Source organism: Cuculus canorus, chromosome 3 (assembly GCF_017976375.1).
Source record: "Cuculus canorus isolate bCucCan1 chromosome 3, bCucCan1.pri, whole genome shotgun sequence".
In the NCBI taxonomy this organism is placed as follows: Eukaryota; Metazoa; Chordata; class Aves; order Cuculiformes; family Cuculidae; genus Cuculus; species Cuculus canorus.
This window is the reverse complement of record NC_071403.1, coordinates 71,269,348-71,285,063: the sequence shown is the minus strand read 5'-3', so window position 1 is coordinate 71,285,063 and position 15,716 is coordinate 71,269,348. Positions and strand designations below refer to the sequence as shown.

General features: G+C 44.9%; 1 long non-coding RNA gene across 2 annotated transcripts in view; it reads left to right on the top strand.

Moving 5' to 3' along the window:
- Positions 1-11,319: 11,319 nt before the first annotated feature.
- LOC128851862 (uncharacterized) overlaps positions 11,320-15,716 on the top strand; it is a 78,398-nt gene continuing 74,001 nt past the window's right edge. For both annotated transcript variants that reach the window (XR_008449394.1, XR_008449393.1), the window contains exon 1: positions 11,320-11,409. This is a non-coding gene — a long non-coding RNA (uncharacterized LOC128851862). The remainder of the gene's footprint in view (positions 11,410-15,716) is intronic.

The window sequence follows — 15,716 nt, the reverse complement described above, 5'->3', positions numbered from 1 at the left end:
GGACAGCTGCTGACCCCACTGCCACACTGCAGGATGACACTTCTCAGCCGGCCTTACTGCCAGACAGCAGCAGAGTCACGAAATGGCAGCCAAAATGACAGGATCTCTTCTTCTGCTCTCCAGACATGGTTTTCCCGTATTGATAGGTAAGGCTCTGACCCTTAAAAGCAATTTTTTATTGTGTTAGAATACAATCCATGTCATGGTTCTCAACTGTTGTGCCTAAGCTCTGTCTGCTACACTTACCAAGATGGATGTGGAAACCCAGAGCTCCCACAAGAGCCTGCAGCTGCCCGGGTCTCTGGCTTCAGGGAGTGCCAGAGCCTGCCGCTGGCAAGGGATGGCAGCAGTGAGAACAAGGGATTGGACTAGAGGAAACAGCCTCAAGTTGCACCAGGGGAGATTTAGTCTGGATATTAGGAGATACTCCTTCATGGAAAGGGTTCTCTGGCACTGGAAGAGGCTCCCCAGGGTAGTGGTGAAGTCTTCTTCCCTGGAGGGATTTAAAAGCTGTGTGGGTGTGGTGGTCAGGGACATGGTTCAGTGGTGAGAGTTGGCAGTATTTGGTTTATGGTTGGAATCAATGATCCAACCTAAACAATTCTGTGTTTCTGTGATTCTGTTTTACTGTTGACTGAAGCATCCCTCTTAGGAGGAAAGGCTGAGGGACCTGGATCTGTTTACCCTGGAGAAGAGCAGATAGACAAGATCTCATCAATGCTGATCCATATCTGACGGGCAGGGAGGTAGGATGGGGCCAGACTCTGCTCGGTGGTGCCCAGAGACAGGACAAGGGGTGCTAGGCACAAACCGGAGCTTGGGAAGTTCCACCTGGACACAAGGGAAAAGCTTCTTTCCTGTGTGGGTGACAGAACTGGAACCAGTTGCCCAGGGATGTGTGGAGTCTCCTTCTCTGGAGAAATCCAAACCTACCTGGACGCGCTCCTGTGCAGCCTGCTCAAAGTGAACCTTCTTTAGCAGGGGATTGGACTGGATGAGCTCCAGAGGCTCTGCCAATGACCACCACTCTGGAATTCTGGGATTACACAGCAAAAATAAGAATTTATCAACATAAATTTAGAGAAAAACTATTTACGATCACCAAATATCTGTTAGCACAGCTTTTTCTTTCACTAAAACTGCTGTTTAATGCTGCCAGCTCAAACCTCTCCTTTCGCTCAGCACAACCGTAGCCAGGAATGTAGCAGGGGTGCTCCCACCCCGACTGGAAAAGTGGGGCTGCATGGTCAGGATTCAGCCACGAGAGGTCCCACAAACCCAAACAATTCTGAAGGATAGGAAAAGCATGTTCCCTCTAAAAGAATTCTTTCCATTTATTTTACCATCCCTTGCTTTCATAAACCACCCAATGTGTCCTCACCCCAAACTGAAGTAGAAAAACCACTGCACTGAATTTCCTGAGAACAGTCCAGGGGGTTCCAAAGCGCACAGACTGTGAAGTGTGTGGAAGGGGAACATGCTGCAGGATAACAGCAGGCATTGCTGTTTCTGCAGAATACACTCGCCAGGACTAGTACCTGCACGAGGGTTTAGATAGCAGTTTTTGTCAGTTGTTACCAAGAAATGGGCAACCCTGTCTAAATCTGTAACTATCTGGAAAATTATACTCTGATCATCCATCAGGCAGGCAGAAACAGGGAGATAGGCTGAGGCAAGGAGGGATAAAACTTGTCCTGAGCAGACTTCTGATAGATCAGGCATAGAGTAGACAGAAAAACATAGTCATCTGAGTTTCGTCGCCTCCTGAACCAGTGTGATGTGAGTGCTCCTTTGGTGTTAGGATTGGTTTTGGTAGCCTTGAGATTGCTTCAGGCTGGCAGGAGCACTGGCCTGAGTCACTGGCGTGATAAACAGGCACATGAATCAGTACCCAATGGAGCAAGAATTGGGAGACCAACTTGTTTGCTTGAAAGCAGAGGCATGCATTGTTGTGCCAAGGGCTTTGGGGTGTCCAGGATATCCCTGCAGATGGTTTGTTTCATCTTGTGTGTGTGTATTTTATGTATACATAGATAGATACATAGTTAGACAGGTAGGTAGATGGTAGATAATCTTGCATATAGAAGCCTTCTTGGTTGTAACTTGGGCTGGATGGCCCGTGGCTCACACTGGTGAATAGTGTTCAGAGTTTATCAGTTTGTATGGATGCAGCAGGACCACTGGTCTCTGGAGCTTGTCAATTCTTGGTGGATTTCCACACGCTATCGCTCAGCACATGCTTTTCCTCTCCTCAGACGGCTGTTTTCTGGTACCTGTTTCTCCATCCACACATATTTCTATAGAGCTGTTCACACCAGCTGGCACAGAGGGGGCTTTTATTACATGGTCTTCAGTGTCTCTCTAGTAAAATATGTGATTTTTGGTTTTCTGCCAGTCTCAGCAGGGTTGGTTATGGAATAATTGGAACATGAAAGTCAGAGGTTGTTTGATAAGAGGCTATAAAGCGTGACATACCAAAAACATTAGAGACAACTCTGTCCTTCCTCCTTTTTTTCAAATCCTCTTTTAATCAGAAAACCATAGTGAATCTTTATGTTTCTGTAGCTCAGACATTACACTGAGCACAGCTGAACACGGAAAAGTGCTGTATATGTCTTAATTCCTCCCCTCCCTCTCTCCCTGCCAGTGCATTTGAAATACTCCTGCACAGCCTTCAGCTGTGCTTTTTAGGTCCCTAAGTGGCTGGGAACCATTTCCATTCTAGGAATGGTGGTAACGACAAGGGCTTGGATTTTTGCAAATAGTATCTCAAAACTGTTGAAACTGGAACAACTATGGTTGTAACTGGCTTTACTGGATTACACAGTGCCCTCTCTGCTGCTGGTGCAGGAAAGGATGCTGTTAATGGTGGATCAGGATTCAAGAGCTGGCTTTCCTCTAGAGTTTGGAATTAATCATTTCTATCTTGTTAGACACTGAAATAAGGAAAATACTAGCGAGATAATTGGTGAGGTCTTTCTGGAAAATGAAATAATCTAAGTCAAGAAGGGTACTTAGAACAATAACAACGACAGAACAGCAAAATATGCATGAAGTGACTGGTTATTTATCCTCTGTAGGGTTTGCTGTCTCTGCTATTCTTTGAAAGAAGCATTTGACAGGAAGGGTCACTCCTCAGGTGAGGGATCTTGAAGTTGCCAGGTATAGCCAACTAGGGAGGCTTAGGGAGCAGCAGGAGCAAGGATGCTCCTGGCACAGGCAGTGTCCTCAGTGACCATGATGCAGACACACAGCATCTGGATCACAGAATCCTAGAATCACAGAACTATTTGGATTGGGAGGGGCTTTAAAGCCCATCCAGTTCCAACCACCCTGCCAAGAGCAGGGACAACTCCTACTGCATCAGGTTGCTCAAAGCCTCATCCAACCTGGCCTGGGAACACCTCCAGGGATGGAGCAGCCACAGTTTGTCTGGGCAACCTGTGCCAGTGCCTCACCACCCTCACAGGAAAACATTTCTTCCTTATACCTAATCTTAATCTCCCCTCTTTTAGCTTAAAACCATTGTCCCTTGTGCTGCCACTGCAGGCCCTAGTAAAAAGCCTCTCTCTATCTTATAACACCCTCCATATATATTAAAAGGCTACTATAAAGTCTCCCTGGAGCCTTCTCTTCGCCAGGCTGCGCAACCCAGCTCTCTCAGCCTGTCCTTGTACAGGACATGCTCCAGCCCTTGGATCATCTTTATGGCCTGCTCTGAACTTGCTCCAACAGCTCCATGTCCTTCCTGTGCTGAAGATTCTAGAACTGGATGCAGGGCTCTGTGTGGGGTTTCACCAAAGCAGATCAGAGGGGCACAATCCCCTCCCTCATCCTGCTGGTCCCACTGCTTTGGATGTAGCCCAGGATACAGTTGGCTTTCTGGGCTGTGAGTACACATTGCAAGCTCATATCCAACTTTTCATCCACCAGTACCCCTAAGTCCTTCTCTTCATCCCTTGGCCTGTATGGATACTGGGGATTTCCCTGTGATGGGTAATGTCCAGAGCAGGCTAGGAGACATCACTGCAGTGGGCAGCGTACAAGATATGTGCACTACCCGCTTTGTGTCTGCTGAGCAAGCTCGCAAATGGGTCTCCTTGAGCTAACAAGAAGGTCATAAATTGAGAAAAATCCCTGCCTGTTGTAGGTAGGATTTTTTCATTTTACAGAGCTGTAAGGTTTTCTCACCCCAGTATTCCACAGTTGTTCCCACTGGGATGAATCTAATGATTTCCCCTTTTCCCCTTTAGTATAAAAACATCAGCTGAGAAGTTTTCGGTATCTTTATTTTCGTTTTTTGGCACAAGTCATGAGTGTGGAGGAGGATCATGAATCTTAACTGGTTTTATTGTCACCCCTTGGTGAGACTGTGAAGTGGAACACTTTGCAGAAGTCATTTCATTGTGCTAATAGAGACAGGGCTGAAGGCAGTGCTGCCCTTTTCCAGACATTTCCCCAGAGCAGAATTCAAGCATGAGGTGTCCACTGCAAAGAAGGTGGGAAAGGTTAGGTTTTAAGAAAAATACAAGCATGACAAAATGTTAATGATTACTGAGGTCATTCTGACCTGAATGCAATCAAGCTGATAGGCTAGTGAAAATCAGATATCCTGATACACTCATTTTCTGCAGGCTTGGGAAAATGAACATGTAAAGGTGTTCTGAAAGGGTGTTTTTTCCCCAGTGCTGAGTTTCATAGAATCATGGAATGGTTTGGCTTGGAAGCAACCTCAAAGCCCATCCAGTTCCAAACTCCCTGCTCTGGGTAGGGACACCTCCTGCTAGACCAGGCTGCCCAAAGCCACATTCAGCCTGTCTTGGAACACCTGCAGGGATGGGGCAGCCACGACTTCTTTGGGCATGATGATGGGAAATTCACTGCTTCTCAGTTTCCTCCTCAGCATCCAGCATGCTTAAAAGGGTTGAGCACAAGTGGGACAATAAAGCAAATACTCTTTATTCAGCAGCTCATCATTCTGCATTTGGGTTGAGAAACCACCTTTATTTAGTAACAGAGGACAATTAATTTCCACTTTGCTTGCTTTTTGCATGTCAGTAGAGACACAAATTCCTTTTACAGGTTTTATTACCTTATATAGCAGCAAGAAATGGAGCAAGAAGTGCATGTTTGTGTAGGGCCCCTTTAATTTAGTTTATGACTAAAAGCTTTCTACTGTGTTTTGTATGTGACAAGGCAGCAAAAAGAATAGATGAAGCTGTAAGACTGCTGAATAAATGACATTTTAGGATGTTTTGCTTAGACTGTGCCTTCTTTTAGGTGCAGTTCTGAAGCAAGATGAGAGCTGCTGGAGTGGCATGTAGCAAAATCACCAGAAACAAGAGTTCAATAACCAAGAAAAGTCTAAATATAACCTGTGACATTGATTCGCCACCCAGACTGCAGACAGGCTGCATCGCCAGCTCCAGTGTTTTTCATGTAATACAGTATAGATCCGTGCATAATAATAGGATGACCTAAAAAAATACAAAGAAAAAGAAAGCAGCAAACGGGGCAGGGCTGAAGACAATCAAACTCCTCTCTGTGGTTCTGTCTTGCTCTCATGGAGCGGGAATCTGCAGATCTCGTTGAGTTCAAGATGCTTCTGCTTTTTGAAGGTGTAGTAGCCACCCACAGATAACCGGCTCCCTGCCTTCTGTTTTATTGTGCTTCTATTAATACCATGAGAGCTTGTGGAGTTTTGGATTATACGGTTTACTAATTCCAATTGGCAAAGAAAAAATAACTCCCAAATCCACAAATAAACATCTGTGATCAAACAGTCTGACCTGCATAGTACAGGGCATTAGATTTCCCTGAATTCACCCCTGTTTAAATCTTGTGGGAAAGCAAACAGTTCTGATTTAAAGGTTTACAAAGACAGATGATGACAATGGTGTGTTAATTAAGTACCATGAGATATTTGCAGCCGTTGAAGCAGGGGACATAAATTGGAGCTGAATGTGTAGGGTTAGTAAAGTGTCAGGGTTTTTTTCCCAACAAATTGGTATTGCAGAAAGAAAGTATTTGTATTTTGCGTTACTGATGTCCTTTTGCTTCAGAGGTATCAACCGTCAGCATTGATGATGGGTGAGAGAGGAAAGGGAGAGCAGCCTGGCGGTGAGGAACAAGTACAGCCGTGGCTTGGAGAATTCAGTGTATCAGTTCTGCATCCCTGCCAAATACGTCTCAGAGAGCCAGAGGAGGATTGGTTCTGACTAATGAAAATATGGGGGCAGGGAGGAAGAAGAGATATCTTGATTTCCTTCTTAAATCTATAGCTTTGTTCCGTATGGAGACCTAATCTCCTGCCAAGTGACGCTGGCACTACTGCTGGGAAATGCCTTCCTAAAGTTGTTTCTTGGAGGAAAGTGCAGATTGTGACAAGGATGTGGGGCAAGGAGGTCTGTTCTGCCGTGACACGATACTCTGTTCGGTGCTGGAGGAGTGTTGTGCCCATGCTGAATCCATCCCCTGGCTCAGGCCCAGGCTGGCAACTGGTATTCATAGCGAGAGAACTGCAGTCCTGCACCTGGATCATGGCAATCCCAGGCACAAATACAGGCTGGGAGCTGATTGAGAGCGGGCCTGAAGATAAAGACTAGGGGTGCTGGTGGTGGGAAGCTCAACATTAGCTGGCAATGTGGACTTGCAGCCCAGAAAATCAACCATATCCTGGGCTGCATCCAAAGCAGTGGGACCTGCAGGGGGAGGGAGCGGATTCTGATCATCTGCTCTGGTGAGACCTCAACTGGAGCCCTGCGTACAGTTCCTGGAGTCCTCAGCACAGAAAGGACATGGACCTGTTGGAGCAAGTCCAGAGGAGGCCATAAAGATGGTCTGAGGACTGGAGCACCACCCATATGAGAACAGGCTGAGAGAGTTGGGGTTGTTCAGCCTGGCAAGAGAAGGCTCCAGGGAGACCTTAGAGCAGCCTTTCAGTACTGAAAGGGACTCCAGGAAATCTAGGCAGGTGCTTTTGATCAGGGAGTGCAGGGACAGGATGAGGGGGAACAGTCTTAAGCTGCAACAAGGGAGATTTAGAATCATAGAATAGTTAGGGTTGAAAGGAACCTTAAAGATCATCTAGTTCCAACCCCCCTGCCATGGGCAGGGACATCTCACTAAATCAGGCTGCCCAACGCTCCATCCAACCTGACCTTGAACACCTCCAGGGATGGAGCTTCCACAACCTCCGTGAGCAACCTGTGCCAGTGTCTCACCACTCTCATAGTCAAGAAATTCTTCCTAATGCCCAGTCTAAATCTGCCCCCTCCAGTTTATACCTGTTCCCCCTGGTCCTATCCTCACAAGCCTTTATGAATAGTCCCTCCCCAGCTTTCCTGTAGGCCCCCTTCAGGTACTGGAAGGTCGCTATAAGATCTCCTCTGAGCCTTCTCTTTTCCAGGCTGAACAAGCCCAACTCTCTCAGCCTTTCCTCATAGGGAAGGTGCTCCAGTCCTCTGGTCATCTTTGTAGCCCTCCTCTGGACGCGTTTCAACAGCTCCATATCCATTTAGATGTGATCTCATTTAGTTGACATCTTGGGGAGAAATGTTTTCCTGTGAGGGTGGTGAGGCACCTGGCCCAGGTTGCTCAGAGAAGTCATCGCTGCCCCTTCCCTGGAGGTGTTCAAGGCCAGGTTGGCTGGGGCTTTGAGCAACCTGATCCAGTGCAAAGTTGGAACTGGATGGGCTTTGGGGTCCCTTCCAACCCAAACCATTCTGTGATGGTAATTACCCTTCTCTGAACAGAACTGTCGTAGCCATGAGTGATGAGTATCTTGCATGTGTGACCCAATTACCCGTGAACTGTGATTTTCGTCCAAAATATGAGTTCATGATCCTGTGCCAGACAGAAAATGTCTGTATTGCTTATTCTGTCAGCACTGACATTGTCACGAATCCAACACCAAGCAGTTGAGGGTTTAGGCTGGTTGCACAGCACATCTGCTGTCAGCACTGCTGAACTTTAGGTGTCTGAGCTCCTAGCCATGCCCTTCATTCAGGCATAATTTAAGGTATAATCTTTATCACTATATTTGACTTTCCCACATGGTTACCAGGAGACAGGGTCTTATTTCCCTCACTACCTTTTCATTGCTGTGTTTTGTTTCACATTTAATGGCCTCCTATTTGACACATAGAATCTTGAAAGGTTTGGATTGGAAGGGACCTTAAAGCCCATTCAGTTCCAATCCCCTGCCATGGGCAGAGACACCTTCCACTGGATCAGGTTGATCAAAGCCCCATCCAATCTGGCCTTGAAAACTTCCAGGGATGCGGTATCCACATCTTCTCTGGGCAACCTGAGCCAGTGCATCACCACTCTCACAGGAAAACATTTCTTCCTGTTATCTCATCTAAATGTCCCATCTTTTAGTTTAAAATTGTTCCCCCTTGCCCTGTCCCTGCACTCCCTGATCAAGAGCTGCTCCCCAGCTCCTGTAGCTCCAGGGCTACAGGAAAGTGTGCTCCCCAACTTTCCTGTAGCCCCTTTCGGTACGGGAAGGCTGCTCTAAGGTCTCCCTGAAACGTTCTTTTCTCTGGGCTGAACAACCTCAACTCTCTCAGCCTGTCCTAATACTCAGATCATCTCTGTGGCCTCCTCTGAACTCACTCCAACAGCTCCATGTCTTTCCCATGCTGAGGACTCCAGGAGCTGTATGCAGGGTTCCAGGTGAGGTCTCACCAAAGCAGAGCAGAGAGGCAGAATCACCTCCCTCAACACATTCTCCTTTCTTCACGGTTTCGAGAAGGTGACTTCAGCTGGAAGACTCCCACATCAGCACTTAACTTCTCTGTTATTGTGTGTCTCGAATATCCTGCGTTCATAGTAATAACACAGCACAGCTTTCATATTAATACAAGTACACCTAAATAATCTTCACTTGTCTTGGAGCATCTGCTCTCTCCTCCCACATTCTTCCTTCAGTCTTTACCCAGGGCCCCTTAGAGAAAACTCTGCTTCACAGTTAAACTGGCTCATCAAACTAGTGCACTTCTTAAACACGCTTATTTTTCTGTGAATGGAACACAGACTTCGTTAGTTTGAAACACTTTTGTATTAGAAAAACTGCTAAATAGCTGAGATACAGTTTTGAGGTGAAGTTTCTGTTGGCTGGCTTGTCCTCTCCCCTCTGGCAGTGCTGCCTTTACCTCTCAGCCAGTTCCAGCTGGGCAGCACTTGCAACGGGGAGTCATAATTTTAGAAGAAACCCTTGGAAACAGATGGCCCCATCTTTTTTTTTTTTTTGGTGAGGGCTGCTGAACTCCTTTAGTATCTAATTTAAGTAAAATCTGTGAGCTGACAGCAGGATAGGACTTGTGCTTTATTGCCAGCTTCAGGCATTAAAAAATAACGTTTTTAAAATATAATGAACTTTTAAATTTGCCTAGGATTCTTCAAGCTACAAGTGCTCTAATTTTCAAATGTTCCTCTGGAAAGATGAAAGAATCTGCCTTCCTTGGGGTTGGACTGGATGACCATCATGGTCTCTTTCAACCCAAACCATTCTATAAATCTGTGATTCCTTTTCAATGAAAACTTAAATTCTCGTGTAATCCCAGGGATTTGGAAGTTGGGGGTTCACAAAAGTGTCGCATTGTGAATTTTGTGTAATGAAAACCTGGGACTTGCAACTGAGGTTATGCACAGGCACAAAGGCACATGGTCCTAAATCTAGAAGGTTATCTTTCACAAAGAGAAAGCGAATGAAGGGTCATCCATTTTCATCAGCTGTCCAATGAAAAGGAGAAAGTACCTGTCAGTAGGCAGGGTGAGACTGACAGGGTAGCTGTACATCTTTTAGTGGATCTGACTGAAGTGGTCAGAAGTGACGCAAAAGCTGAGTGGTGGCAGTCATCTACCAGCTGGTGGTTGAATTCTGCAACTGCTTCAGATGGGGGCAATCACATGAAAGTTTCAGCATCAATTAATTCCACTGTAAAGTCAGACATGAGCTCAAATCGGATGTTCACTGATCACCATAGAATGGTCTGAGTTGGAAAGGACCTCAAAGCCCATCCAGTTCCACACACTCTGCAATGGACAGGGACACCTTCCGCTGCATTGTGTTGCTCATCCAGCCTGGCCGTGAACACCTCCAGGAATGGGTCAGCCACGATTTCTCTGGGCAACCTGTGCCAGTGCCTCACCACCTTCACAGGAAAACATTTCTTCCTAAAATCTCATCTCAATCTCCCCTCTTTCAGCTTAAAGTATATCCCAGAGGTGGAAGGGAATGACATTTACAGAGCATTACTCTGCTGCTGAAGGATTAAGTAGTGACCTGCACAAGCACAACTGTTATTCCAGGCGGCTGCAAAGCAGATGTAAATCAACATCTCGATTCCAAATAAGTGCAGATTGCCATTGAGCCATTGTCCCCACCAGCTCTAAAATCATCCCAGTCCTCAGTAATTTGTTTCTGCCTGATGAATTTGGAGCAGACCAGCTTTGTGGCATGGAGAGGACAGGTCATGCTGTTGTCATACCATGCTGAAACTGGGCACATGTAGGCTGCCCAGGGCAGTGGTGAGTCCCTATCCCTGGAGGTGTTTAAAAGATGGGCAGATGAGATGCTCAGGGATCTGATTTACTAGTGGACAGGTATGGTTAGACTTGATGATCTCTCAGGTCTTTTCCAACCAAACGATTCTATGATTCAGATGCAGATCTGCCCTGTGGTCCCCGACGTGTTTCCTTTCATGGCTGTGTGGGTGGCAGAAGGTTGTCAACACTTGATTTTCATGGTGTTGGAGCACTGCAATCAGTACAGCATCAGGATGCTGAACCAGGTTCTTTTGGGGACTGCCAGCACGTTTTTCTCCACTTTAAGGATTTTGTGACTATGATCTATGCTAGTGTCAGGAAAACCAACTCCTTTGCCAGCAGTTTGCCTTGTAAAGAAGTGAGACAAAGAAGAAGGGGAACATAAGCCCAAAATAATAAGGGGAGAAAAAAGCAAAAGAGGAGAACAAGGATCAGGGCATAGAAGGGTCAATGAGAAGGACTTGAAAAAGGAGAGGAGTAATGGAAGCAGAAGGGAAAGGAGACATGAAAGTTATCTGGAGCCCTTCTAGAGGAACATTCCACCTCCCTAAGGCACCTCCTGCCTTTGAGAGAGCCACGAGGCTCCAACTCACATGAAGTTCTTTGGGTGGAGTGTGTTGTCTCTCTGCCAGCTGCGCTGTGTGAAATGAGATTTATCATCCTGACTTACTCTAGCGAGTTGTGAAGCTGTTTCTTAGCAAGCCAGATGTATCAGTGTGAGCTTTGCAGTTGGTTGGTTGGGTTTTGTATAAAAGGACTGTTTCTTTTTTTCTCACAGAACCCTGTGAGAGACCAAACTCTGCGTAGGATACTGCAGTAGAGTGAACAACATCATCACCAGCCATAATCGATAATGTAAGTATATCCCACTGCCCTTGCTCCTCTGTGCACATCTGTCAGACAAGTGAACTCTTGCTTGAATAGGAAATGAAACGTGTGTACTGAATGCTCGTGCCTCCTCCATTGCTACAAAGGACCAATTCGTTCAACCAATACAAAACCAGAGCTGTCCTGGTAGGAAAAACAATCAGACATGAAAGCCAGGACACAGTTCCCCATCCTGAAGTTTCATTCTGGTCACTGGTGGGGGCCACTTTGCTCCAGCTGACAGGTTAGGGACACTTTTCACCTCTTTCTGGCAATGTCGTGTTTCCCTACCTAGGTGTCTGCGGCAGTGACCAAAACCCTGGAGAAAAGGAGTTAACTGCAAGAGTACATAGCATGCTTTGTATTCGTTTTGTGATAGGGATTCTTCTAATCACCTTTTATCCTCCAGTAAGATGATGTTCTGCTCTTTAGGACACCGGGAGTTTCTATGGGCTTCATGGAGCAAGAGAAATAGAAAGAAATAACTTCATAAAAAAAAGATTCCTAGCTCCAGGTGCTAAAGGTTTGGTACCATGCTGGGCGCTACTGTCTTTGAAAGCAATTGCGACAGGTTAATACAATATTAATCGTGGCTTTCTTACAACAGAGAGATCAAATAGACTTTAGCACAGTGAGCTGCTGAATCCTGACCAGATAGGACTTGCAGGAACAATATAAAAAAGGTTAAAAATAGAGATTTCAAAAGGCATTTAGAGATCAGAGGGAACAAACAGGAGGGTCAAATGGTGTTTACTCCTACCTGTCTGTGTCTGTTCCCTAGCAGGCACCCATTAAGGCTGCCCACTCACTTGTGGAAATGGGGTTGGACGTGAGATGGAATGTGCCAGGGGAGGGCTAGGTTGGACATTGGGAAAAGGCTTTTTACCCCAGAGAGTGGTGGAGCGCTGGAACAGCTCCCCAGGGAAGCAGTCACGTCACCAAGCCTGACAATATTCCAGAAGCATTTGGCCAGCGCCCTCAGACACAGTGTGAGTGTTGGGATTGTCCTGTGCAGGGACAGGGGTTGGACTCGATGCTCGTGGGTTCTTTCCAACTCAGGATGTTCTATGATCCTATGTCACTTGCATGGACTTTAATTTTACTTGGAGTAGTTTTCCTATAGTTTGGTTTTATTGCCTGGAAATCAGCATCTTAGAGCTGCTGAACTTTATTGCTTCAAGACTTCCTATTTTTTATGTTGGTTTTATAATATTTTATGTCATTGCTGCTCGGTTTTTACCTTTGCTTAATGCCCAGGATGAATGAATTTGTTTTGGTATCAAAAGGAAGGAAGATGTATATTTTCCTTATGTCCAAAGTATAATTGGGTTCAGATTACTTTCTATGCCTAAATGTCAGATAAACTGGACCCAGAGTGGTTATTTGTCATTCAAAGGGAAAAGAACATAAGTTCTTTTTTAACATTAACTGAAACCAGCAGATGGTAACTGCATGCTGGGTGGTTGATCGGGTGTGTAAAGAGAAGTCTGGAGTCACTGGGTGTCACACTGCAGGTTCAGGATGCAGTAAGTCTAGTTATATTCTAATAACATTAACTTTCATTTAAAAACATTTACCAGCTCTTTGTTGAGCCAAATTTGTGCAATAAATTACTGCTAGGAAGATGTTATGATTTTGAGATCCTTTACATGATGTTGTAAATTTTACTTTCTCATCATCCATGGAGACTGTGGGATCTGGTTAGCTTAATGGCTCATTATTTCCCCTCCAGCTTTTGTTAAGTCAAAACAAAAAATCCAGAAATATTGCAGATTTTGTAACGTTTGGGGTCATTTGTACAATTGAACACAGATTTAATATGAGATCCCTTTTAGGAAAATCCAAAGTCTACATGAAATTGTAAAGAAAGAGCAGGGAGGGCGTTTCTGTTGTAGTTCAAACCCTGCCAGTAAGTGCAGCAACTTAGCAACTGTTTTTCAGTTCTCTCATTCTGAAATTGTCTCTTTTTCCTGCTTACACGTTTAGACACCCTTAATTTTCAGCCTCACTTTCCCTGGTCTTGTTGGCCTTGGTGGAAGGCAGGCCGGTTTGTCTTTGTCCCGTTCAACAACTCATGCGATAAAGGAGAGCTCCATACCAACACCAAAGCTCTATTTTTAGTGTATTTTTATAAAGTAAAAGATAGGTGATTATTCATTTGGAATTGTAGAGCAAAGTAACAGGAAAAAAATTCCCAGAATTCTGCCTAACTGATAAATGGTGTTCCCTGGGTTTGCTCAGCAGCACATTAACAATGCAGACACGTTATTAAACTCTGCACAGCACTGGCATGTACATTTCCCCCAGGTGTGTGGTTTGATCACTAAGTACCTGCATTTGTCTTTTGGAAGAGTGATTCATGGTTTAAGAGTTAATCATGATTTCATACCAGATTTACACCCTGTGCAAATCCCCCTCCTGAGTGAGGTTCATGTCTGAGTGTTGACGATCAGCTTTCTTTGACAATCACCTTTCATGGCTTGAGCACCAAAGAGGCAATAAGGAAAGGTTCTCAAACGATGGATATGGTACGTGGTTTATTCAGAGGTGTCACTGAGACATTTTCACGTGTGAGGACAGGAAAAAAAGGTACGACACAAACCAACTCTGCTCTTAAGAGGACTGATAGTTAAAAGAGAATTACTGCAAATTACCGCATTGGATACTGGGTCAGCTCAGTTTAATGGTATGGAAACCACAGAAGCAGTGTGGTACTATGTACGTGAGAGTAGCATTTGGAAATTCTCATGCAGTTTAAAGAGGAAGAAGTTGGGCCCCTCACTACAAGAAAGGTATTGAGCTGCTGGAGCATGTCCAGAGGAGTGCAACAAGTGAATTTTGTGGAGCACCAGACTTATAAGGAGCAGCTGAGGGACCTGGGGCTGTTTAGTCTGGAGAAGAGGAGGCTGAGGGGAGATCTCATTGCTCTCTGCAGCTCCTGGAAAGCAGTTTGTAGCAAGTCGGGTGCTGGTCTCTTGTGCAAGTAACAAGTGACGGGAGAAGAGGAAATGGCTTTTCTGCCAGGGGTGGTTTAGATTATATATTGGGAAAAATTTCTTGACTGAAAGAGTGGTGAGGCACTGATAGAGGCTGGCCAGGACAGTGGTGGAGTCTGTATCCCTGGAGGGGTTCAAAAAATGTGTACACATGGGACTTCAGGACATGGTTTAGTAGGCATGGTGACATTGGGCTAACGGTTGGACTGGATGATCTTAGAGATCTTTTCCTACCTAAATGATTCTGTGACTCTTTGATTCTATGAATTACTCTCAAATGAGACTTCTCTATGCATTAATTACAAAATTCTACTGTGCTATTCAGTTAGTGGTAGCATACCTGATGCTGCAGGACAGATCCTTCTGGTTATGGTGGCAAATGGAGAGGTCGGTATGTAAAGGCAGCTGAAATTCTCCATGCAAGAAAGTCATTTGCTGATAATGCAGTTGTGGTTCAGCTCAAACTACTTGCAAATTCACACCAGAATGTGGCCAGAAAGCTTCAACCAAATACAGAAAAACCCCTAAAATGTGAAACGGTTTGCTTTAATATAATATTTTATAATGAGGTGTGCCGCTTTTTTTTGAGGTTTTGTTCCAGTGGGAGGTGTCCCTGCCCATGGCACGGGAGTGAAACAGGGTGAGCTTTGAGGTCCCTTCCAACTTAAACTGTTCTGGGATTCTATGATTAATTTTGAAATAGTGTTTTATATCAACTTGAGTTACTGTTTAAGATGGAGTGACAGTACCTCAAAAGCTAATGAAATCATACTAGTTCAAAATTATTGTTTGACCTAGCAATCATTGTCACTTTCTATTTTGATCAGGATGAAACCCCAGACTTTTCTTCAGTGTAAACCTTAAACAAATGGCTTTTAAAAGCCACATATTTGTTCAGCTTCTTTATTTAAATGAAGAATATGTTTCTTTCTTCAGATTTCATGTTAGAAAAGGCTCTGAGCCACCAATATACAACATGCAGCTTCCCTGCTGCTGGTAGATACATTGTGTGGGAGAGGAGCTTGGACCGTTCCTTGTGCAGTGCAACTGAGGAATAAAAACATACGACTTAGAGGTGCTTCTAATTCTGAAGCCAAAGGAGAATAGTGCTTAGTTCTCTTAAGTCTGTAGACTGATGGTTTATAAGGACAGGGAAGGTTTCATGAATTATAGGAAAGGTTTCTAGTGGACCTAATATGTCAATGGATTTCCTCATGGAAATCTATTAAAGAAATTAATTAAAGGTCCATTCGTCGTCTGAAATCTGATTACAGGATATGAAGCAAAAGGAAAGGCAAA